At 37.2% G+C, this 26,052-nt stretch overlaps 1 long non-coding RNA gene across 1 annotated transcript; it reads left to right on the top strand.

Moving 5' to 3' along the window:
* Nucleotides 1-5,289: 5,289 nt before the first annotated feature.
* LOC131407447 (uncharacterized) lies at nt 5,290-23,332 on the top strand. The gene is made up of 4 exons (XR_009220493.1): nt 5,290-5,399; nt 18,608-18,815; nt 19,211-19,328; nt 22,514-23,332. It is a non-coding gene; the product is annotated as an uncharacterized LOC131407447 (long non-coding RNA).
* Nucleotides 23,333-26,052: the final 2,720 nt, after the last annotated feature.

The raw sequence follows: 26,052 nt of genomic DNA, 5'->3' as shown, positions 1-26,052 counted from the left end.
GCAGAAGCTTTTTAGTTTGTTCTAGTCCCATTTGTTTATTTTTTGTATTGTTTCTCTTGCCCGGTCAGACATGGTGCTTGAAAATATGTTGCTAAGACCGATATCGAAGAGCGTACTGCCTATGTTTTCTTCTAGAAGTTTCATGGTTTCAGGTCTTACATTCAAGTCTTTAATCCATTTGGAGTTAATTTTTGTGTATGGTGTAACGTAAGGGTCTACTTTCATTTTTTTGCATGTGCCTATCCAGTTTTCCCAACACCATTTGTTGAAGAGACTTTCTTTTCTCCATTGCATGTTCTTGGCTCCTTTGTCAAAGATTAGCTGTCCATAGATGTATGGGTTTATTTCTGGGCTTTCGATTCTATTCCATTGATCTGTGTGTCTGTTTTTGTGCCAGTATCATGCTGTTTTGGTTACTATAGCTTTGTAGTATATTTTGAAGTCAGGGAGTATGATACCTCCAGCTTTGTTGTTTTTTCTCAGGATTCCTTTACTTATTCGGGGTCTTTTGTTGTTCCAAATAAATTTTAGGATTCTTTGTTCTATTTCTGTGAAAAATGTTGTTGGAACTTTGATAGGGATTGCATTGAATCTATAGATGGCTTTAGGAAGTACGGACATCTTAACTATGTTAATTCTTCCAATCCAAGAGCACGGAATATCTTTCCATTTCTTTGTGTCTTCTTCAATTTCTTTCAGCAATGTTTTATAGTTTTCCGTGTACAGCTCTTTCACCTCTTTGGTTAAGTTTATTCCTAGGTATTTTATTCTTTTTGTTGCAATTGTAAATGGGGTGGTATTCTTAATTTCTCTTTCTGCTACTTCGTTGTTAGTGTATAGAAATGCAACTGATTTTTGTATGTTGATTTTATATCCTGCAACTTTATCATATTCGTTTATTACTTCTAAAAGTTTTCTGGTGGATTCTTTAGGGTTTTCTATATATAAAATCATGTCATCTGCAAATAGTGACAGTTTCACTTCTTCCTTTCCAATTCGGATTCCTTTTATTTCTTTCTCTTGCCTGATTGCTCTGGCTAGGACTTCCAGTACTATGTTAAATAGGAGTGGTGACAGTGGGCATTCTTGTCTGGTTCCTGTTCTTAGAGGGATAGCTTTCAGTTTTAACCTTTGAGGATGATATTAGCTGTGGGTTTCTCATATATGGTCTTTATTATGTTGAGGTACTTTCGTTCTATACCCATTTTATTCAGAGTTTTTATCATAAATGGATGCTGTATCTTGTCAAATGCTTTCTCTGCATCTATTGACATGATCATGTGATTTTTATTCTTCATTTTATTAATGTGGTGTATCACGTTGATTGATTTGCGAATGTTAAACCATCCCTGCATATCTGGAATAAATCCCACTTGATCATGGTGTATAATCTTTTTAACGTATTGTTGTATGCTATTTACTAGTATTTTGTTGAAGATTTTTGCATCGATGTTCATCAGTGATATTGGCCTGTAATTTTCTTTTTTTGTGTTGTCCTTCTCTGGTTTTGGTATCAGGGTAATGTCGGCTTCATAGAATGAGTTAGGGAGCTTCCCACACTCCTCAATTTTTTGGAAGAGTTTGAGAAGGATAGGTATTAAGTCTTCTTTGAATGTTTGGTAGAATTCACCAGGGAAGCCATCTGGTCCTGAACTTTTATTTTTGGGGAGGTTTTTGATTATTGTTTCGATCTCCTTACTGGTGATTGGTCTACTCAAATTCTCTACTTCTTCTTAATCCAGTTTTGGAAGGTTGTATGATTCTAAGAATTTATCCATTTCTTCCAGATTGTCGAATTGGTTGGCATATAGCTTTTCATAGTATTCTCTTATAGTCTTTTGTATTTCTGAGGTGTCTGTTGTAATTTCTCCTCTTTCATTTCTGATTTTACTTATTTGTGGCTTCTCTCTTTTTTTCTTGGTGAGTCTAGCTAAAGGTTTGTCAATTATGTTTATCTTTTCAAAGAACCAGCTCTTGGTTTTATTAATTTTTTCTATTGTTTTTTTTTTGGTCTCTATTTCATTTATTTCTGCTCTGATTTTTATTATTTCCCTTCTTCTACTGATTTTGGGCTTGGTTTGTTCTTTTTTTTCTAGTTCCTTTAGGTGCATTGCTAGATTGTTTATTTGAGATTTTTCTTGTTTGTTGAGATAGGCCTGTATTCCTATAAACTTCCCTCTTAGAACTGCTTTTGCTGTATCCCATAAATTCTGGCATGTCTTATTTTCATTTTCGTTTGTCTCCAGGTATTTTTTTATTTCTTCTTTGATTTTTTCATTAACCCAGTCGTTGTTCAGTAGCATTTTGTTTAATCTCCACGTATTTGTGGCTTTTCTGATTTTCTTCCTATAGTTGATTTCTAGTTTCATACTGTTGTGGTCAGAAAAGATGCTTGATATTATTTCAATCTTCTTTAATTTATGGAGACTTGTTTTGTGGCCTAATATGTGATCAGTCCTGGAGAATGTTCCATGTGCATTTGAAAAGAACGTGTATTCTTCAGTTTTTGGATGGCATGCTCTGTATATATCTACTAGGTCCATCCGTTCTAGTGTATCATTTCAGGCCAATGTTTCCTTATTGATCTTCTGTTTGGATGAGCTATCCGTTGGTGTACGTGGTGTCTTAAAGTCCCCTACTATTATTGTGTTACTGTCTATTTCTCTTTTTATGTCTGTTAATAATTGCTTTATATATTTAGGTGTACCTACATTGGGTGCGTAGATATTTACAAGTGTTATATCCTATTGCTCATTTGTTCCCTTGATCATTATGTAATGACCTTCTTTGTCTCTTTTTACAGTTTTTGTTTTAAAGTCTATTTTGTCTGATATGAGTACTGCTACCCCAGCTTTCTTTTCATTGTCATTTGCATGGAGTATCTTTTTCCATCCCTTCACTTTCAGTTTGTGAGTGTCTTTAGATCTGATTTGTGTCTCTTGTATGCAGCATATATATGGGTCTTGTTTTTTTATCCAATCAGCCACCTATGCCTTTTAATTGGAGCATTTAGTCCATTGACGTTTAAAGTAGCTATTGATAAGTATGTACTTACTGCCATTTTTTAACTGTTTTTTTGTCAGTGTTTTAGTAGTCCTTCTCTGTTCCTTCCTTCCTCTATACAGAATTGATTGTCTCTTTTATTTGACCCTTGTCTGAAAGCTCTACTCTTTAACTCCCCTCCTCCCTCCTTTTATGTTTTTGATATCATATCTAACCTCTTTTTTGTGCATTTTTATCCATTTCCCTCTTATCATGGAAATAGATAATTTTTCCTATTTGTGGTCTTCTCTTTTCCCCTTAAATCAGTCCCTCTAACATTTCTTGTAGCACTGGTTTCTTGGTGACCAACTCCTTTAATTTTTGCTTGTCTGGGAAATTTTTGATCTCTCCTTCCGTTTGGAATGATAACCTTGCTGGGTAGCGTATTCTTGGCTGGAAGTTTTTTCCTTTGAGCATTTTAAATATGTCATGCCATTCTCTTCTAGCCTGTAAGGTTTCTGCTGAGAAGTAAGCTGATAGCCTTATGGGGTTTCCTTTGTATGTAACTTGACTTTCTCTTGCGGCTTTTAGGATTCTCTCTTTATCTTTAACTCTGGACATTTTGATTACGATGTGTCTTGGTGTGGGCCATTTTGGGTTTATCTTGTTTGGGGCTCTCTGTGCTTCCTGTACCTGGATTTCTGTTTCCTTCCTTAGGTTAGGGAAGTTTTCATCTGTTATTTCTTGAAATAGATTCTCTGCCACTTTGTCTCACTCTTCTCCTTCCGGGACACCTGTAACATGGATGTTAGTGCACTTGATGTTGTCCCAGAGGTCCCTTAGACTGTCCTCACTCTTTTTAATTCTTTTCTCTTTTACCTGTTCAGCTTGGGTAATTTCTTCTAGTCTTTCGTCCAGCTCACAGATCCGTTCTTCTGTATCCTCTACTCTGCTTTTGAGTCCCTCTAGTGAATTTTTCATTTCCAGTATTGTATTCTTCATTTCTGATTGGTTCTTTTTTATATCTTCCATTTCTTTGTTGACATTCTCACTGAGTTCATCTATTCTTCTCCCCAGATCAGTGAGCATCCTTAACACTCTTAGTTTGAACTCTCTGTTGGGTAGGTTGCTCATTTCTGTTTCACTTAGTTCCTTTTCTGGGGTTTTGTCCTCTTCCCTCACTTGGAATGTATTCCTTTGCCTCCTCATTTTGCCTCTGTCTTTGTGCGTGTGACTACGTATTAGGTAGGTCAGCTATGTCTCCTGCTCTTGGATAGATGACCTTATGTAAGTGATGGCTTAGGAGGCCTGCCGTGTGCTTCCCTCAGTTCTCAATGTTCCAGCGGTGACCCCTATGTGGGCTATGTGTGTCCTTCTGTTGTGGCCTGTTTGCTCTCCCTGTAGGCACCCAGGGAGGCTGACTTATGCTCCTGGCCAGCTGTTGTAATGCTCTGAGTTCCTTTTATGTTTTGGATATTAACCCCTTATCTGATAGATGGTTTGCAAATATTTTCTCCCATTCCATAGGTTGTCTTTTCATCTTGCTAATTATTTCCTTTGCTGTCCAGAGCTTTTTGGTTTGATGTAGTCCCACTTATTTACTTTTGCTTTTATTGCTTTCGCTTTTGGTATCATATCTGATTTTGAGCTCTTGTATATTGTTTTTGGTGGAGGAGTTGAGGAGATAAGTTTGAACAAGTGAAATACCAGAAACCTTAATCCTGGACTTTTTGTGCCAGGAATATGGGTTGTGGATTGTTATGGTGATAGAAAGAAGGGTGGGGTTGGTTTGAAAGGCAACATAAAAAGATTTTGTAGTGAGCTTGGGTCCCCTTGAACCCTTTGGTGATGCACAGCAGACTATGAAGTCATCTACCCTGAGAATTTGTGATTCAAATGTTTCTTTTCTCCCCTATGTTAACCTTGAACTCCAAAGGTCTATGATAATGAAATGGAGGAAGTCCAGAGAGGAACACATTTTCCTCAGTATATGTACTGAAATAATGTCACATATCATCTCATAAATCTTCATCATATTGTTGTAAGGTAGGAATTATATCCACATTTTCCAACCTAGGAATTGAGGTACAAATAGAAGAAGTACCTTGTGCAAGTCCACACAACGTTGAAAGCAGGGGTCAACTTTGTTTAACTCTACTCAGTTAGTTGTCTGTTTGCAAAAGTAGTCAGGTAATGCCTTCCCTAAAGCCTACCCTATAGATAACATCTCTGATACTTGGGTCCCATGGTAATGGGTGGGGTGCTTAAGTTTTTTCAGGAACTGAAAATCTACTCCTTGTCCAGTTTAGGCTGGTTGAGACGACCAAATCATCAACTGGGCCTGTGCGGATGACCAGGATGAGTGACTGAGTGACCCTTTGACATCAAGGAGATAAAAACTCCACCATCAGATCATGGTAAAGACACCATTTTGTGAACATGCGTCCTATGAAAATCCATGAAACTTGACTAGATCATCAATTGCCTCACTTCTCCTTACCTCCGATCATCTATTCCCACTTGAGACCACCCCACCCTCTTATCCCATAAATATCCCTAATCCCATTTTTCAGGGAGTCAGATTTGAGATTGATTCTCCGTCTCCTCACTTGGCTGCCTTGTGATTAAATCCTTTCTCTTTGCAATCTCATTGTCTCAGTGATTGGCATAATTGTGTGGTGGGCCCAACAAGCCTAGTTCAGTAACAACTTAACAAAGGAAGGAAAGAAAAGAGGAAAGACAGGAAAGGTGTAGAATTACCAAGATATGGAAATAGAGGGTCTGGAATTCAAGTTCTTTCCACTATGTCTGTGTAAATAAAGAAGGCTGTAAAGGATTAAAACAGACATATTAGAGAGTCCCCAGTTTTTCTGCTTCAGCACTTGGTTCCACTCTCCTTTGTCCCCTACCCCTCCTCTTCTTCCCCTACCTACTTCTCCCCTGAGCCTTGACAAACAGCAAAGCAGTTTTCCAAAGAACTCTCGAAAGAATTATTCTTACAGTTGCCAGGATGGGATTACTCCAACAACACAGTCAAGAGGAACAAAAACTAGAATAATCTCCAACCAGTCCAATCACAAATTTTGTAGCAGATAGAGATGAAAAAAACTGCCACCTAACCCATACCGTAAGAACACTATTCCTCCTTACTCCTCACCTCTCACTCCTCAAACCTTGCTTTGGTTCAAAGTTACCTGGTCTTCAGGTGCTCCCTGAGCCACATCAGCTGAATAAAGCCTTAGTTTCTATTTGAGTTACTTAAACTATTTTTATTCCTTCATAAAATACAATATATTTTAAAATAGATGACACCAAATTGAGAAGCTTATTTGATTGGGGAAGTTAAGTCTTAGAAAACATGGTTTGAAAGGAGACAGCAAAGCAAAGATTTGGACAAATTATTTATTAAGAAATTAAGGGAATTTTAATACGATAATAGTAAGATATTTTCATCAATGGATGAGATCATCCAGACAGAAAAACAATAAGGAAATATTAGCCTTAAGTGGCACGTTAGACCAAATGGACCTAACAGATATATACAGAACATTCTATCCAAAAGCAATAGAATACACATTCTTCTCAAGTGACGTGGAACATGCTCCAGGATGGATCATATGTTATATCACAAAACAAGACTTAATAAATTTAAGGAGACTGAAATCATATCAAACATCTTTTCCAACCACAATGGTATGAAACTAGAAATTAATTACAAGAAAACTGGAAAATTCACCAATATATGGAGATTAAACAACATGCTCCTGAACAACGAATGGGTCAAAGAAGAAATCAGAAGATAAATCAAAAAATACCTTGAGACAAATGAAAAAGGAAATACAACATACTAAAACTTATGAGATGCAGCAAAAGCAATTCTAAGAAGAAAGTTCATAGTGATAAATGCCTACATCAAGAAACCAAAAAAACCCCAAATAACCTAACTTTACATGTCAAAGAACTAGAAAAAGAAGGACAAATGAAGCCCAAAATTAGTATAAGGAAGGAAATAATAAAAGTCAGTGTGGAAATAAATGGAATTGAGACTAAGAAGACAATAGACAAGGTCAATGAATCTAATAGTTGGTTCTTTGAAAAGATACATAAAATTAACAAACCTTTAGCTAGACTCATCAGGAAAAAAAGAGAGAGGAGTCAAATAAAATCAGAAATGAAAGAGGAGACATTACAAACAATGCCATAGAAATACAAAGATTCATAAGAGACTACTATGAACAATTAACGTGAAAAAATTGGACAACCTAGAAGAAATCGATTACTGATCTTGGATCTTTCTTCTTTACTAATATATGTATTTAACACTATAAATTCCCTCTAAGCACTATTTTCACTACATTCCATACATTTTTATGAGTTGTGTTTTCATTTCCATTTAATTCAAAATATTTCTTAATTTTTCTTGAGACATCTTCTTTAACCTATGTGTTATTTGTAAGTATGTTGTTTAATCAATAAATATTTGAGGATTTTCCAGCTATTTTCTGTTACTGATTTCTAGTTTAATTCCATTATATTCTGAGAACATATTTGTATGATTTCTGTTCTTTTAAATTTGTTGAGATGTATTTTATGGCACAGAATGTGGTCTATTTTGGTGCATGTTCCATTTGAGTTTGACAAGAATATGTAATCTGTTGTTGTGGGATAGAGTATTAGGTAAATATAGATCGGATCAAGTTGATTGACAGTGCTGTTCAAGACAATTATATCCTTACTGATTTTCTGCCTGCTTGATCTACCAATTATTGGAAGAGGGGTATTGATATCTCCAACAATAGTAACGAATTTATCTATTTCTCCTTGCATTTCTTTCAAATTTTGCCTCATTTATTTTGATGATCTGTTGTTAAATGCAAATGCATGTAAGATGGTTGTGTCTTCTTGGAGAACTGACCATTATCATTATGTAATATGCCTATTTATCCCCGGTAAGTTTTATTGTTCTGAAGTCTTCTTTGTCTGAAATTAATATAACTACTCCAGTTTTCTTTTGATTGAGTGTTAGCATGGTATGTCTTTCTCCATCCCTTTACATTTAACCTATCTTTATACTGAAGTGATTTTCTTGTAGATAACATATAATTGTCTTTTTTTAATCCACTCTGAAAAATCTGTCTTTTAATTGCTGTATTTAGGCCTTTCATGTTTAAAGTGACTATTTATATAGTCAGATTAATATTTACCTTGTGGGTAATTGTTTTTTATTTATTGCATTTGTTCTTTGTTTTTTCCCTCCTTTTTCTGATTTTCTCTTTTTAATAGAGAATGTTGAATAATTCCAATATATCTTCTCTTTTAGCATAATCATTATCCTCCTTTAAAAAAACATTCTTAATGGTTACCCTAGAGTTTTCAATATATATTTTTAACTAATCTAAGTCCACTTTTAAACAATACTACACCACTTCACTTGTGATGTAGTTAATATATTACAGAATATTTCCAATACTTCCCTTCTATTCCCTGTGACATTACTGTCATTCATTTCATTTATCCATATGCTATAATTACTCAATACATGATTACATTATCACTTTAAACAATGGTTATGTTTTACATAGAGTAAGAATAAGAAAAATAAAATAATTTATTTTGCTTTCATTTATTCTTTCTCCAATGCTCTTCCTTTATCTGTAGATTCAAGTTGCTGACCTATATCATTTTCCTTCTCCCTGAAAATTTTGTTTTAACATTTCTTGTAGGGCAGGACAGCTGGTCATGTATTTCCTCAATTTTTAATTTGTCTCAGAGAGTTTTTATTTTCCTTTCACTTTTGAAGGATAATCTCACTTGATACAGACTTCTAGGTTGGTGGGTTTTTTTCTTTCAATACTTGAAATATTTTATTCCACTCTCTTTTTGCTTGTACAATTTCTGATGAGAAGTCTGCTGTAATTCTTACTCTTCTTCCTCTATAGGTAAGGTGCTTTCATTCTCTGATTTCTTTCATGATTTTCTCCATATCTTTGGTTTTCTGCAGTTCAAATATGATATGCCTATATGTAGATGTTTTGGTCTTTATCCTACTTAGTGTTATCTGAATTTCCTGGATCTGTGGTTTCGTGTCAGTCATTAAATTTGAAAAACTCTCAGCCATTATTACTTCAATATTTCTTCTTTTCTCTCTTTCTTTTGCTTTTGTTATTCTAATTATACATATGTTACAGTTTTTGAAATTGCTCCACAGTTCTTGTAGATTCCGGTTTTTCCCCCATTATTTTTTCTCTTTGTATTCCAGTATGGAAAGTTTCTACTGACATATTTTCACATTCATTAATTCTTTCTTCAGTGGTGTCCAGTTAACTGAGGAGCCTATCAAAGGCATTCTTTATTTCAGTTACTGTGTTTTTGATTTCTAGCATTTCCTTTCATCCTTTCTTAGAGTTTCCATCTCTTCATTATATCACCCATCTGTTCTTGTGTGTTGTCTACTTTTTTGCAAAAGAGTCCTTAGTATATTATTCATAGTTATTTTAACTTTTCTGTCTGACCATTTCAAAATCTGTGTTATATCTAAATCTGATTCTCATGCTTGCTTTGTATCTTCAGACTGTGTGTTTTCTTATGTTTTAGCTTGCTTTGTAATTTTTTGTTGAAAGCTGAACATGATGTATTCAGTGATAGGAGCTGAGATAAATGGACCTTTAGCATGAGGATTTATATTAACCTAGGAATTGGGCTGTGTTTAATGTTTGCTGTAACTCTAGATGCCAAAGGCTTCTATTTTCTCTAATACCCTTGTTTTTGTCTTCTCTGTTGTCTTTGGGTTTTCTTAAGAACTCCTCCTTAGATAACATCTGGGCCTTGCAGCTCTTTCAGCTGTACCATTATACTGGAGTCTTGTTGATGTGGTGGTAAGGTACGGAGGAGGGGAACATTCTATTATCTTATGATTAAATCTGTCTTTTAGTGGGCCTGTGCCTCTGGGCTCTGACTTTCATAAGTGTTTCTTAGCTTCCCTCCTCCTGGGTGTTTTTTGCAATGGCATTCTTCCCTCCACCTGCCAGAGCTATGAGGGGACTTTTTTTTTTTTTTTTTTTTTTTTAGCTCTTCACCGTTAGAACCTAGTGGGGTTCCTGGAAGTAAAACCCACAAGAGTGTGCCCTCCAACCCTAAGACTGCAAACTCAAGAGTTTCTCACTCTCAAGCTAGTCTATACTCAGCCTCCAACTATTCATCAAAATGGTCATTAAAGTGTTCCTATGAATTTATGACCCCCACTGCTTCATTTCCATGTAAATATATCTCAGCTGTGACTTTCTGAGTTCACCTACCCTCTCCAGATTTCAAGATGACAATTTGCCCTGTGAACTCAGTTGCATGATAGGCCAGAGAAAAATAGTTGACTTTCAGTTTGTTTATCATTTTTTTGGTAAAGATAGAAATGATGACTACTAATCTCTTTATGTGTTAAGGCTCAAAATAAATGTCTTTTTTTAGTTTTTTAATGTACACTTTCAAACCTATATAAAAGGAGAGAGAATAGTATGACTAATTTCCAAATGCAGCAGCCCTCTTGCAAGTATGAGGAAAAGGGCCATGCTTCAAGAATGGTAGACAGAAATCTAGGAGCCTGGGTTCCTGAAAACTATGTGGAATCACCATAACCCTAGACTGTCTTCTTCTAGACTTCTTATTAGATGAGAAAAATTTTAAACCTTTATTTTAAGTCACAACTTTTTTTTTTTCACAATCAAATGAACTTAATTTTTTTTGCTTTTTATTGTGGTAACATTGGTTTATAACATTGTATAAATTTCAGGTGTACATCATTATATTTTGATTTCTGTGTAGATTACATCATGTTCACCACCCAAAGACTAATTATAATCCATCACCAAACACATATGCTAATCACCCCTTTTGCCCTCCTCCCTCTCCCCTTCCCCTCTGGTAATCACCAATCCAATCTCTGTCTCTGTGTGATTGTTTCTTGTTCTTTTTATCTTCTACTTATGTGTGAGATCATATGGTATTTGATTTTCTCCCTCTGACTTATTTCGCTTAGGATAATACTCTCAAGGTCCATCCATGTTGTCACAAATGGCTGGATTTCATCATTTCTTATGGCTGAGTAGTATTCCATTGTTTATATATACCACATCTTCTTTATCCATTCATCCTTTGATGGGTACTTCAGTTGTTTCCAAGTCTTGGCTATTGTGAATAATGCTGCAGTGAACATAGGGATACACGTATCTTATGCATTCGTGTTTTCATGTTCCTTGGGTAAATACCCAGCAGTGGAATAGCTGGATCATATGGTAGTTCTAGTCTTAATATTTTGAGGAAACTCCATACTTTTTTCCATAGTGAATGCACCAGTTTGCACTCCCACCAGCAGTGTATGAGAGAAGGGAACCTTCTCTCCACATCCTTTCCAACATTTGTTATTTCCTGTCTTGTTAATTATAGCCACTCTGATGGGAGTGAGGTGATATCTCATTGTAGTTTTGATTTGCATTTTCCTAGTAGTTAATGATGTTGAACATCTTTTCATGTGCCTGTTGGTCATCTGTATATCTTCTTTGGAGAACTATCTGTTCAGATCTTTTGCCCATTTTTCAATTGGGTTGTTGGTTTTTTTGTTGTTGAGATGTATTCGTTCCTTATATATTTTAGATGTTAACCCCTTATCAGATGTATGGTTTGCAAATATCTTCTCCCAATTGTTACGTTGACTTTTCATTTTGTTGATAGTTTCATCTGCTGTGCAGAAGCTTTTTAGTTTGATGTAGTCCATTTGTTTATTTTTTCTATTGTTTCCCTTGCCGGTCAGGCATGGTACTTGAAAATATGCTGCTAAGACTGATGTCAAAGAGTGTACTGCCTATGTTTTCTTCTAGAAGTTTCATGGTTTCAGGTCTTACATTCAAGTCTTTAATCCACTTTGAGTTAATTTTTGTGAATGGTGTAAGATAATGGTCTACTTTCATTCTTTTGCATATGGCTGTCCAGTTTTCCCAACACCGTTAATTGAAGAGACTTCCTTTTCTCCATTATATGTTCTGGGCTCCCTTGTGGAAAATTAACTGTCCAAGATATGCAGGTTTATTTCTGGGCTTTTGATTCTGTTCCATTGATCTGTGTGTCTGTTTTTGTGCCAGTACCATGCTGTTTGGGTTACTATAGCTTAGTAGTATAATTTGAAATCAGGGAGTGTGATACCTCCAGCTTTGTTCTTTTTTCTCAGGATTCCTTTGGCTATTCCAGGTCTTTTGTTGTTCCATATAAATTTTAGGATTCTTTGTACTATTTCTGTGAAAAATGTTGTTGGAACTTTGATAGGGATTGCATTGAATCTGTAGATTGCTTTAGGAAGTATGGACATTTTAACTATGTTAATTCTTCCAATCCAAGAGCACAGAATATCTTTCTATTTCTTTGTGTCTTCTTCAATTTCTTTCAACAATATTTTATAGTTGTCAGTGTACAGATCTTTTGCCTTTTTGGTTAAGTTTATTCCTAGGTATTTTATTATTTTTGTTGCAATTGTAAATGGGATGGTATTTTTAATTTCTCTTGCTGCTACTTCATTGTTAGTGTATAGAAATGCAACTGGTTTTTGTATGTTGATATTCTATCCTGCAACTTTACTCTATTCATTTATTATTTTTAAAAGTTTTTTGGTGGATTCTTTAGGGTTTTGTATATATAAAATCATGTCATGTGCAAATAGACAGTTTCACTTCTTCTTTCCAATTTGGATCTCTTTTATTTCTTTTTCTTGCCTGATTGCTCTGGCTAGCACTTCCAATACAATGTTGAATAACAATGGTGAGAGTAGGCATCCTTGTCTGGTTCCTGTTCTTAGAGAGATAGCTTTCAGTTTTTCTCCATGGAGAATGATATTAGCTGAATATTTGTCATATATGGCCTTTATGTTGAGGTATTTTCCTTCTACACCCATTTTATTCAGAGTTTTTATCATAACGGATGTTGTATCTGTCAAATGTTTTCTCTGCATCTATTGAGAGGATCATGTGATTTTTATTCTTCATTTTGTTAATGTGGTGTATCACGTTGATTGATTTGTGGATGTTCAACCATCCTTGCATCCCTGGAATAAATCCCACTTGATCATGGTGTATGATCTTTTTAATGTATTGTTGTATTTGATTTGCTAGTATTTTGTTGAGGATTTTTGCATCGGTGTTCATCAGGTAAATTGGCTTGTAATTTTCTTTTTTTATGTTGACCTTATCTGGTTTTGGTATCAGGGTAATGTTGGCTTTGTAGAATGAGTCAGGAAGCTTCCTCTCCTCTTTAATTTTTCGGAAGAGTTTGAGAAAGACAGGTATTAAGTCTTCTTTGAATGTTTGGTAGAATTCAGCAGGAAAGCTGTCTGGTCCTGGACTTTTATTTTTTGGAAGTTTTTTTTTTTTTTTTTTTTTTCGTGAGGAGATCAGCCCTGAGCTAACATCCGCCAATCCTCCTCTTTTTTTGCTGAGGAAGACAGCCCTGGGCTAACATCTGTGCCTATCTTCCTCTGGAAGTTTTTTGATTACTGTTTCAATCTCTTTACTAGTGATTGATCTATTCAAATATTCTATTTCTTCTTGATTCAGTTTTGGAAGGTGATATGATTCTAAGAATTTATCTATTTCTTCCAGATTATCCAGTTTGTTGACATATAGCTTTTCATAGTATTCTCTTATAATCTTTAGTATTTCTGAGGTGTCCGTTGTAATGTCTGTTCTTTCATTTCTGATTTTATTTATTTGAGCCTTCTCTCTTTTTTCCTTGGTGACTCTAGCTAAAGGCTTGTCAGTTTTGTTTATCTTTTCAAAGAACCAGCTCTTTAGTTTCATTGATTTTTTTCTATTATGTTTTTAGTCTCTATTTCATTTATTTCTGCTCTGATTCTTATTATTTCCTTCCTAGTCCTGTTTTGGGGCTTTTTTTTTTTTTTCCTTTTGTTCCAGTTGCTTTAGGTGCACTGTTAAATTGTTTATTTGAGATTTTTCTTGTTTTTTGATGTAGGCCTGTGTTGCTATAAACTTCCCTCTTAGAACTGCTTTTGCTATATCCCATGAATTTTGGCATGTCATCTTTTCATTTTCATTTGTCTCTAGATAGTTTTTGATTTCCCCTTTGATTTCTTCATTGACCTATTCGTTGTTCAGTAACATTTTGTTTAATCTCCACATATTTGTGGCTTTTGTGATTTTCTTCCTACAGTTGATTTCTAGTTTCATACCATTGTGGTCAGAAAAGATGCTTGGTATGATTTCAGTCTTCTTAAATGTATTGAGACTTGTGTTGTGGCCTAATATGTGATCTACCCTGGAGAATGTTCCATGTGCATTTGAAAAGAATGTATATTCTGTCATATATACCCAAGTCCATCTGGTCTAATGTGCCGATATTTCCTTATTGATCTTCTGATTAGATGATTTATCCATTGGTGTAAGTAGAGTGTTAAAGACCCCTACTATTATTGTGTTACTGTCTATTTCTCTTTTTATGTGTGTTAATAATTGCTTTATATATTTAGGCAATCCTATGTTGGGTGCATAGATATTTACAAGTGTCATATCCTCTTGTTGGATTGTTCCCTTCATCATTATGAAGTGCCTTTCCTCGTCTCTTGTTACAGTTTTGTTTTAAAGTCTATTTTGTCTGATATAAGTATTGCTACCTTAGCTTCCTTTTCATTGCCATTTGCATAGAGTATCTTTTTCCATCCCTTCACTTTCAGTTTGTGAGTGTCTTTATGTCTGAAATGTGTCTCTTGTATGCAGTATGTATATGGGTCTTGTTTTTTAATCTCATCAGCCACGCTATGCCTTTTGATTGGAGCATTTAGTCCACTGACATTTAAAGTAGCTATTGGTAAGTGTGTACGTATTGCCATTTTTTCCTTTTTTTCTGGGTGTTTTAATAGTTCTTCTCTGTTCCTTTCTTCTTCTCTTGCTGTCTTCCCTTGTAGTTTGATGGCTTTCTTTAGTATTATGTTTGGGTTCCTTTCTCTTAATTTTTTGTGTAGTTACTATAGGCTTCTGGTTTGTGATTACATGAGGTTCATATATAACAACATCTGTATATAGCAATCTATATTAAGTTGATGGTCTCCTAGTTTTACTTCTTTCTAAAGGCTCTACTCTTTTACTCCCCTCCTCCCACATTTTGTGTTTTTGATATTATATCTAAACTCTTTATGTGTGTGTTTGTATCTGTTACCCTCTTACCATGGAAATAAGCAATTTAGTACTTTTGTCTTTTGGCTTTCATGTTATCTTCATAGGTGGTTGATCTGCTACCTTTACTGTATTTCCGCCTTTACCAGTGATTTTATTGCTTTTTTTTTTTTTTGATAATTTTCTTATTCTTATTTGAGGTCTTCTCCTTCCCACTTAAATAGGTCCCTTTAGCATTTCTTGTAAGATTGGTTTCTTGGTGATAAACTCCTTTAATTTTTGCTTGTCTGGGAAACTCTTTATCTCTCCTTTCAATCTGAATGATAACCTTGCTGAGTAAAGTACTCTTGGCTGTAGGTTTTTTCCTTTTAGCACTTTAAATATATCATGTCACTCTCTTCTAGCCTGTAAGGTTTCTGCTGAGAAGTCAGCTGATAGTCTTATGGGGTTTCCTTTGTATGTAACTTGTGCCTTTCTCTTGCAGCTTTTAGGATTCTTTCTTTATATTTAATTGTTGACATTTTAATTATAATGTGTCTTAGTGTGGGCCTCTTTGGGTTTATCTCTTTTGGTGCTCTCTGTGCTTCTTGTACCTGGATGTACGTTTCCTTTCTTAGGTTAGGAAAGTTTTCAGCTATTATTTCTTCAAATAGATTCTCTGCCCCTTTGTCTCACTCTTTTCCTTCTGGGACACATATAATACAAATGTTAGTGCACTTGATGTTATTCCAGAGGTCACTTAGGCTGTCCTTGTTCTTTTTAATTCTTTTTTCTTTTATCTGTTCAGCTTGGGTGATTTCCTCTAGTGTTTCATCCAGCTCATTGGTCTGTTCTTCTGTATCATCTACTCTGTTATTGAGCCACTCTAGTGAAATTTTCATTTCCAGTATTGTATTCTTCATTTATGTTTGGTTCTTTTTTGTGTTTTCCGGTTCTTTATTGATGTCCTCAATGAGTTCACCCATTCTAGGGTCAGTGAGCCTCCTTATGACTTTTTGTTTGAACTCTTTGTCAGGTAGATTGTTTATTTCTGTTTCATTTAGTTCTTTTCTGGGGTTTTGTCCAGTTTCCCCATTTGGAACATATTCCTTTGCCTCCTCATTTTGCCTCTTTCTCTGTGCTTATATCTGTGTATTAGGTGGATTATGTTTCCTGATCTTGGAGAGATGGCCTATGTAAGAGATGTCTTATGAGGCCCAGCAGTGTGCCTCCCTCTCATCACCAGATCCAAATGTTCCAGGAGTGACCCCTGTGTGGGCTACATGTGTCCTTCTGTTGTGGTAGTGTTGCTCTTGCTGCAGGTGTTAGGTGAGGCTAGGCTGTCCCGCTGGACAGCTGGTCATAATGCTCGCTGCATGTGACTGCTATGGACCATTCAGTCACTTTATCAGGCATGGGGAGCTCCAGCACAGTTGGCCGCAAGGTCTAATAACACGTTCCTGTTGCAGTTTTTCTGTTAAGTGACCCCAGTGTGCCTGGTTGCCAGGCTCAGGGGCTTACAATTGCTGTAGGCCTCCAGCTTGCAACGCTCTTGTCAGCTCTCTGAGGATTGCAGGTCAGTGGGGCTGGCTGAAACAATCCTAAAACCCAATTGTTTCAGGCTTTGGAAAGTGGGGCCAATCCCCTATGTGGCTCTTTGAGAAGCACAAGTCTTCTGCAGCTAAGTCCCACCATTCACAGGGCCACACACACTGTCAACACAGTCTTGTCCTGTGCATGTGCCCTGACCCCCTGGAGCAGACCCAGTCACCCCACTGCAGAGTCCCCACACACTCCATATCACCCCTCACACTCCACCAACTCTGCACACGCACTACCCCCCGGAGGTGGACCCACTTGCCTGGCTGCAGAGGATCCAGGCACCCAGCCTTTGCAGGCCCTCAAGTTGTCCAAGGGCTTGCTGTTGGGTGGGGCCAGTCCCTGGGGTGGGCTGCCTGTCCTGGCTGAGCTGAATTAAATTGGTGTTCTAGTGGGTGGGGCAGATCCTGGGCTAAGAGGCCAGGGAAAGAACTCCAATAGCATTTGCCAGTGTCTGTGTCAGCATGCCTGTACTGGGTCATAATAATGGCTGCCACCACTGTCTCAGTCCCTGGAGAGGTCTCACCTCTCACTGAGATGTACCCAGAGCCTATCAGGTGAGTCTCTTTTTACCAAAGGACTGTCCTCCTTTCTTTCTGGTGATTTTAGGTTGCTTTCCATAATGGGTGAATTTGTGCATGGGCCCTTTAAGAGCTGGCTTTTTTCCCCTTATGTCCATAGCTTTTCTTGGGAGTATTTCCCGTTGTTGTTAGTAGCCAGCAAACCCAGATATTATGACACTCATCTCGGTTGTGCTGAGTCCAAAAGATGCTTATAATGGTAACGCTTCCCTGCTCAGGTCCCCCACTTCTCCAGGTAAGTCTGCGAACCATGGGATTGCTCCCAGCCAGCCATGAAGTGCCATAGCTTGCTAAGGTGGCTTCTTTTTTCTCTCCAGAAAGTAATTTCTGCCTCTTCCATCTCAGTCAAGACTATCCCTTGTTGCGAGGGTTCTTTTAATCCAGTTTTCAGTTCTCTCTCAGGGGTAATTGTTCCAAGAATAGTTGTAAATTTGATGTGTCCATGGGAGGAGGTGAGTTCAGAGTCTGCCTACACTGCCATCTAGACCAGATCCCCAGATGACCTTAATTCTTAACTGATATGCTACCCCTCCCTCACCTTATCTCTCATTCCTTGTGACTCTACTATCTGTCCTAAGGTTTAAGAATTATATACTGCCTTGCTCCCTTCCTCCTTTTTACCTTCTCCTCTCTTGTATTTGTCCTGTCAATTAGTTCTGTCAATTACTGTTTTTCCCCAGCACCTAACAGAATGTCTTGGACATAGTAGATACTAGATAAACACTGGTAAATTATTTTCATTATAACCATTTCTAAGCATATGAGAAGGCAAGGGGCTGACTCACAAATCCATTCTCAGTAGCTATACCATGGACCACTTCATAAGAAAAACTGCGTAGATGTCCTTACCTTACCTCAAGAATAGAAAATTTCCAAAGCAAAACCAAGGCTTGAAATGATTACCAAAATCATTTGTCAAAATAATTACTTTAGCCAAATATTCAATCCCTAGCAGGATATATTTCTGCCCAAATTATCTGGATAGTTTGTTGAGTCTTCCAGTTGGCTTTCTCTGTGGCCTCCTATGGTCCTTGCAAGCTTCTGCAGCTCTAGATATGCCAGTCCTTGTCTCAGGGGCAGAATGCAGGTAAACAAGGATGGCAAGCATTAAAAATCCAATATCAAGGGCTAGAGGAACTTTTTCAGGGCAGTCCTATGTGTTAGATGCCTTAGAATGCAGGAAAAATATTGTAAAATGGAGAGAGAACTGAACTACATATCACATTTCTCTTCTTAGCACTTTTTATTGTCTGAAGGTATATTTTGTTTTTCTTGATGTTATGATTTTCTGTCTTCCCACTTTAGAATGTGAGCTCCATGAGAGCAAGGACCATCTCTGCCTTATTCTCTTAACATGGAAACTTGGCACATAGTATATTATCAGTAAATACTTCTCAAATGAATGGATGCATCAGCAAATGTTTCAAAGAATGAACCAACAGCCTCTGGGGCAAGCAAAGCTCCCCTCTCTGGAGCTTAGTGTTAAGATCACGTTTGGAAGCAGACTGCCCAGGTTAGTATTCTGGTACCATCCTTTACCAGCTGTTGCAACCGGGCTTACTTTCTTCATCACACTGAACTTATTTCCTTACCCATTAAAGGGGAGCAATAATTATACTGTCCAATGTACTCAGTATACTACCAATTACCAAATATCAATTTTTATTGCTCCAAAAACTGTGTGGGAAGATTCTGAGAAGTATCCAGATTGATTTGCAATGTGCAACACTAGAGATTCATGTCTATGTTCCAGACATTTACCACCTCTAATTAGTCTAATTCCCTAATCACGCATATCTATACTAAATGATCTCTTAGGTTTCCTCTTGCTTCAGTATTTCATAAATAGGTGAGCAGATATGTGCTTCTGAGGGTCTGTCTTGCACTTCTCCCTTCTCCTCTCCCCAGGGAAGAGCTCCCTGAGGTGTCCTACTCTTCCATTTGAATCCTGCCGTCTCTCCTGAAACTAAGAGGCCCAAGTACAAAGCACATGACTTCTCTTTGGCCGACTTTGTAGCATCCTGTGGTGAGTAGAATGAATTTGGCATACCCAAGTAACCCCACAGCGAAAGGCAAGAACAAACAAAATGTTGTTTATCTCTCCCAAGTCAGTATCTGATGGGGCTTAGAAAAAGGCAATGCATTGTGGTTTTACTGGTTTCAGAAGAGATGGAGGCCTGGCAAGGAGTATCTGAGAGGGTAATTTAACACAGAACAGCCCTGGAACAGCTACTTAGCCATTCAGAACCTATTAATGTGTCTGTCTGGCTGAGGACACAGACTCACATCTCCCCCGTGAAAAAATGGCAAGCATAAATTTCTCAGAACTTGATCATTTTTGTGGGGAGGTGTTTTTAATAGCAGAAAATGATCTGCTAAAACCAGAGGCCAGTGAAATTTTAATCCATTTTTTCTCTCATATTTGTCCTGATAATTTTCAAAAGAAAAGTTTTATTCCAAAATTGTGTCTAACATTGTTCATTGAAATACTATCTGCATATTCTGAGGTATCACTTAGTGGGTCAGTTTTATAGCTCCATGCTTCTGGAAAGGACTCCAGATTTTCAGTCCTCTCTATTACTGTGATTGTATTGCCTTGTTCAACTGATGACCCCTAATCAATCACAACTTCGGTATCAACGTACTTGTGGATCTCTTCCTTCTACATTGAATTTTGCTTTGGCCAATGAGACATCAGCAAATGTGACTCAAATAGAGACTTGATTTTCACTTGTACACTGAAGATTGTCTTTATGTAATACCCTGTGAGGAAGCCCAGCCCCAAGCTTGCTTCCTTGAGATTGAAAGAGCGTAGGGAGAGACAGGCACAGCCATCCCAGCTATCCCAGCTGAGCCCTGCTTCCAGCCAACTCTCCAGCTGTAATTCAGCTACCTGAGGCAACCCAGGGAAACCAATGGAAAAACCAGCCAGCCAACCCACAGAACTGTGAGAAGTAACAAATTGAAGTGATACATCATTGTTTCAAGCCGTTAGGTTTTGAGATTGATTGCATATAAATAGGCAGCTGGTTCCATAACTTTGGGCTAGTTCCATAAGTCTAGAAGCCTGAGTTTCCTCTTCTATAAAATGCGAATGATGTTGTCACTCTACAAGGATATTCTAAGGATTAAATATAATGATGAATTCGATTGTCTCTAACTCTGAGCCTGGCCCATAGAAGACACTAGGCTTTTTAAATTTACATGTTTTTATTACTATTTTTTCTACCTCTATATCTGTAGGAGAAAAAAGTGAATTTGGTTTCTGTCATGAAAATATAGTGAATTTTCCAGGAGAATTCTTTCATAGCTACATCAGTGATGACTAATCATGAGGAGAAAAGTTTTTCTTCTCATAGGATACTTTTGGAAGTTGTTTCACACAAGGAAAAAATCACTTTTGTCAGAACAATAACATTTGCCTCGCTAATGTTGATTTGTTTTCAAAATTCAAATAGACTATGCATTTTGACTACATGGTAACTACAAGGAGAACCTGTATGATATTAGTCTAAAAAGCCATATAACAAGCCCAGAACAAATTGGGGAAAACAGCTTATTCATTTTTGAGACAAAAAAAATGTCCATCGCATACCTTGATGCTGACTCAAGCCGAAGTATGGCACAAATGATTTGCTACAAACATATATTTGTAGAAAATGAAGTCTAATGGTGTAATTATGGAGAACATCACAGCCTTGTTTACCAGACATTCTAAACAAAATTTTTCTAAAGAAGTCCAATGGTAGATCAGTATATTTGAAAAGATGCTGTATTTTGAAGTAGCTGAAGCATCCAGAGTGTTTCAGTCTGCTGAAAATGGATTTATTGCAGTAGAGAACATCATTATGCTCAATGGACATCCAAGATGAGATAAACAAAACAGGAAGAACATAGGATGATGACATTATTTTGGTCGTATTCAATATATTGTGTAATGGGATTCTCAGGCTATTATTGAGTTGGTGGAAGCTAGAAAATGTATGCAACATTACTAGAGAAATTATCGGTATAAAACTACAAAGCAATCCAGAAGCTAATTTGGGTCAGACTTCCACAGAGATTAGGAATGATTTAAATTAATTAAAAATTTTTTGGCTTATTTTGGAAAATTTTTGTAACTTTCTAATGTCCCAACAATAAATTTATGAAAATTCGGATTATGGATTGCACTGTAAATTGTAACAGGAGTATGGCAAACTAGCAAGAGTACATGTCTTGGACTCAGAAGACCTTATTTCTAGTTATGCTTACGTGACCTTAAACAAGTCACCTCATTAGGTCTCTACATCTTCAAAATGAGGGTATTGGAAGTTATCAGGTATCTTTAAGATCTTAAAAATGCCTGATTTTCACCAATTTTGTGATAAAAGTTAGGCAATTGTGCCTAGCACAAATAGGCTACATAGTGGACCCCAAAGATATCCAGGTCCTAATTCTTGAAACCTGTGATTGTCGCCCTATATGGCCAAGGAGACTTCACAGATGTGACTAAATTAAGGGTCCTGAAAACGGATAATTATCCCAGATTATCTGGGCAGGCCCTAATGCAATCACAAGTGTCTTTATAAGAGAGAGTCAGAGAGATATTTGACTACAAAATAGGAAGTAAGAAATATGACAACAGAGGCAAGAAGTTACAGGGGTCATAAGTCAAGGAATATAGGCAGCTTCCAGAAGCTGGAAAAGGCAAGGAAACAGATTCTCTCTTAGAGCCTCCCAAAGGAATCAATCCTGCTGAAACTTTGACTTTAGCCCAGTAAAACCAATTTCAGACTTCTGGTCTCCAGAATTGTAAGAGAATAAATGTGTGTTGCTTTAAGCCACCAAGTTTGTGATAATATGTGACAGCAATAACAGGAAACTAATAGAGCAATCAAAAACCTTAAGACCAACTTGGAGATATAAATCACGGAATAATAACTACTGAGTCAGTCATTTGTTAAGGTATTTATTGGTCACTGACTTTGAGACAGATATGAAACCTGACGCTGGGATTGAGATATAAGTCAGAGTTGTATTAGTTAGGATGTTTTGGCCCTGAATAACAGAAAAACACATTTAGATATTAAAGGGGATTTATTAACTCATGTAACTGAAAAAATCCAGAGGAAGGGCAGAGATTAGGAATTGTTCAAGCAGGGTTCCAGGTCCCTTTCTCTATAGTTTTCTCAACTCTACCCTCCTCCACATGATCTTTCCTACCTCAAGGTGGTAGAGAGATGGCTGCATCCACACGAGACACATATCCACGCCCAACAAGATCCAGAGGAAAAGTGAGACCATCTCTTCTGGGGATTTCTCTCAAGAATGAGGAAACATCTTTCTCAGCAAACTTCCTTCTCATGTCTCAGCCCCAGTTGGATTTGTGCCATTTCCAAACTGATCCCTTTAACAAGAGAATGTCATATTCCAGTTGACTTGGGCCTAGATTTCTAAACTAATCCATATAAGGAGAATTTTTTTAGTCTTAGACTTTTCATACCACCAGTAGAAGTGGAAGAGGGATCAGCTCCCCCTGAAGCTGCATGTGGGAGAGATGGCTATCTGGAAGAAAATCGTCGTGCTTTTCAAAAATGGGAAATAGATTCCTGGAAGACAACTGGAACTTTCCACTGCAATAGTCTTCACAAATACCATAAACATGTGAAGTAGGGGAGACAAAAGTGCAATCAAAAAGGTGCAAGATATTGTGATAAATGCTCTTCTAAGGATACCCAAAATATACCGTGGAAAAATGTAGAAACAATAGGCAAGAATGAAGAAATCTAACTGAAATGGTTTAGGGTCACTTCCTTGAGGGAACAACGTATAAACTAAACTGAACCTTGAAAGATGAGTGACAGTTAGTCAGGTAGAGAAAGGAGTAGTATTTCAAGTAAAGACAACAGAGGGTTTGAAGCTAAAGAAGTGTGAATGAGCCTGATGAGATCAGAGAGCAGTAAGAAGTTCAGCATGGTTGAAGAGCACCTAACGGGAGTAGGGGCTGGAGAGTAGGAGTGCCACAAGACGAGAAGCTGGGAAACAAGTTTGACGCTGGATTTTGTAAATTTTATTGTTTTTGTAGATCTTATAGACCATGGTAAGGAGTTTGATATTCATCCTTTTAACAATGGGGAGCCAGAGCCCCCATTGCTGTAGGTCCATAGGAGAAGGAACTAATTGGGAATAAATAGAACTTTGCAATTAACTGGAATTAGGAGCTAAAGAAGAATGAGCTGGGTCAAGGACTTCTGTGAAGTGTCTGGCTTAAGTGAAGGATCCTTACGTTACCAGGAGTGGGTTTGAAGTACCCCAGGACCTGAGGTAGAGGTATGCAGTGGGCGGTTAGAGAGAGTATGAGACTAAAGAGAGCCTATGATGGAGGTGTCAGTCTCTCCAGTTCACAGATGAGGATAGAGAGGTGTAGATATGTAAAAAAATTTGTCCAAAGTCATGGGACAGAAAATTCCTGTTGCAAGTTTCAAACCCAGTTCTGCCAAGCTCCAAAGCTCATGCTGTTAACACTTCTGCCATTTGGTTTACAATAGCTCTCTCTGTAGAGGTTAATAAACACCTATTTTGCAGATGGAAACTGAAGCTCAGAAAAGTGATTTGTTCAAGGTCATATAGCCATTTAGTAGTAAAGCTTGGCCTTGAAAACAGACCTTTTAATTTCAACTCCAATGCCATTTCCACTATGTGGCATTGTCTGTCCATAAAATTTTGCTTTCTAGGGACCTTTTGAATTTTTTCCTTTAGAATATATGCAGGCAAATCTTTGGCTAGATTGGCTCAGGTGAAGTTCTGCAGAGGAAAATAAGTTAGACTAGACTAATTACCTTTGGCTGTAGTATTCAACCTGGGTGATTTTGACCCAGGAGACATCTGGCAATGTTAGAGATATTTTTTGCTTGTCACAACTGAGATGCAGGTATTACTGGATCTAATGGGTAGAGACCAGGCCACTCACAACAAAGAGTTTTCCAGCCCAAAATGTCAAGAATACCAGGGTGGAGAAACTCTCACTTGTGGCAATAATGCTTTTGATTGGTAGATGTGGTCATTGTGGACCACCCTCTGTCTATATATCCCAACCCCCGAAAATTCTATTTTCCCTTTTTCCTTCTCTGAGTTTTTTGTTGTTGTTGTTTTTTATTCAGGTTCTCTCTGTAGGTCTCAGATTCTGCTCACTCACCATTTTTTTTGTCAAGGCTAAAAGCGTTGTTACTTAGAAAGGTCCTATCTCGAAGTTGGTCAGCTAGTATATTCGAGTATTCTTTCTATAAGACTTTTTGAAACAATAGTTTAATCAATATTAAAGGCAAATGCACCATCCTTTTAATTGGGAGGCAAAGTAGCAGAGCTGTTAGACACTTGGACTTTGGAATCAAGCACAACTGGATTCAGATCCCAGATCCACCTGTGTGCCCTCAGTGAGCTAGTTAACTTTATTTTTGTGTAACAGTATCTATATAATAGGGCTATTGATATAGCTAAATGAGATAATCCATATAAAGCATTCATAACAAAGTCTGCAAGTATTAGTGTTAGCTTTTGTGATTACTAGTGGCCGTCAGTAGGTGCCATATTTAGAGATGTGTTTCATTCAAGCAACCAAACTGTTTTGAATGTATAGATACATACTTTTCTTTGGATAACTATACTGGATGTTAAACTCTGCTTGGCAAACAGGAAACTTACTTTCTCATAACGGAATTTTTGTAAGTAAAGAATGAAAGCCATGTAAATTACCAAGGCAAGAGCTTCTTAAACGTCAAGATCTGGCTACAACAGTGTATTAGTCACTTTGGACTGCTATAACAAAATATCATAGACCAGGTGGCTTAAATAGCAGACATTTCTTTCTAGTAGTTCTGGAGGCTGGGAAGTTCAAGATTAGGGTGCCAGTATGGTCAGGTCCTGGTGAGGGCCCTCTTCCTGGTTTGCAGAGTTCTGCTTTCTTGCTGTATCCTCATATAGAAGAGAGAGAAAGAAGAAGCTCTCAGATCTTTCTTATAAGGGCCTAATCCTGTCAGGGGGACCTCACCCTGATGATTTCTTCTAAACCTAGTTACCTCCCAAAGACCCCACTTCCAAGTACCATCACATTGCGAGTTAGGCCTTCAAAATATGAATTTGGGGGGAACATAATTCAAACCATAACAGACAGTGACAACATGATGAAGTGAAGTATATCTGGTGGGGGGGAGTGTATATTTACAATATAAAGTGGTAGATGAGCTTAACCTTCCTATGTGGTTTGTGAATGATCCTCTAGATTTTTCTCACTAGGTGGGAAAATGGTAGAGTTGGCATGTTATTATGAAAAGATATTTTGAACTTCTAGACAAAAACTGGGGTTTCAATTGCCAGGTCAAATGCCAAGTTATCTCACACCTCTGGGCCTTATTTTCACACCTGTAAATTGAGGAAGTTGGATTAGGTAATTTCTAGTGTTGCTCTGGTAATGCTATCATAAAATGAATCAATAATGATCTTAGCAAAGTTCTGTTAAGCTGAACTTTGCCTCTATGTCACTGCTGTCCCTTTACCATCATTTAAAATAAATGCAGCATATTGATCATGCCCCTGGAGGCTGACAGGACATATTTTTAGGAGGAAACTTTCTAGGAAATATTTAAAATGGCTTACTCCTAATAATCAAGCTATGCCTCTAATGATACCACACCTTAAGGAAAAATCTGTCTTTTCCAGTTGAAGACAAGTGGTTTTGACAACGTTTGTAGAGGATGCATAAGTAACTGGAT

This window comes from Diceros bicornis, chromosome 6 (assembly GCF_020826845.1).
Source record: "Diceros bicornis minor isolate mBicDic1 chromosome 6, mDicBic1.mat.cur, whole genome shotgun sequence".
Lineage (NCBI taxonomy): Eukaryota > Metazoa > Chordata > Mammalia > Perissodactyla > Rhinocerotidae > Diceros > Diceros bicornis.
This window is presented reverse-complemented; position numbering and strand designations above follow the sequence as displayed.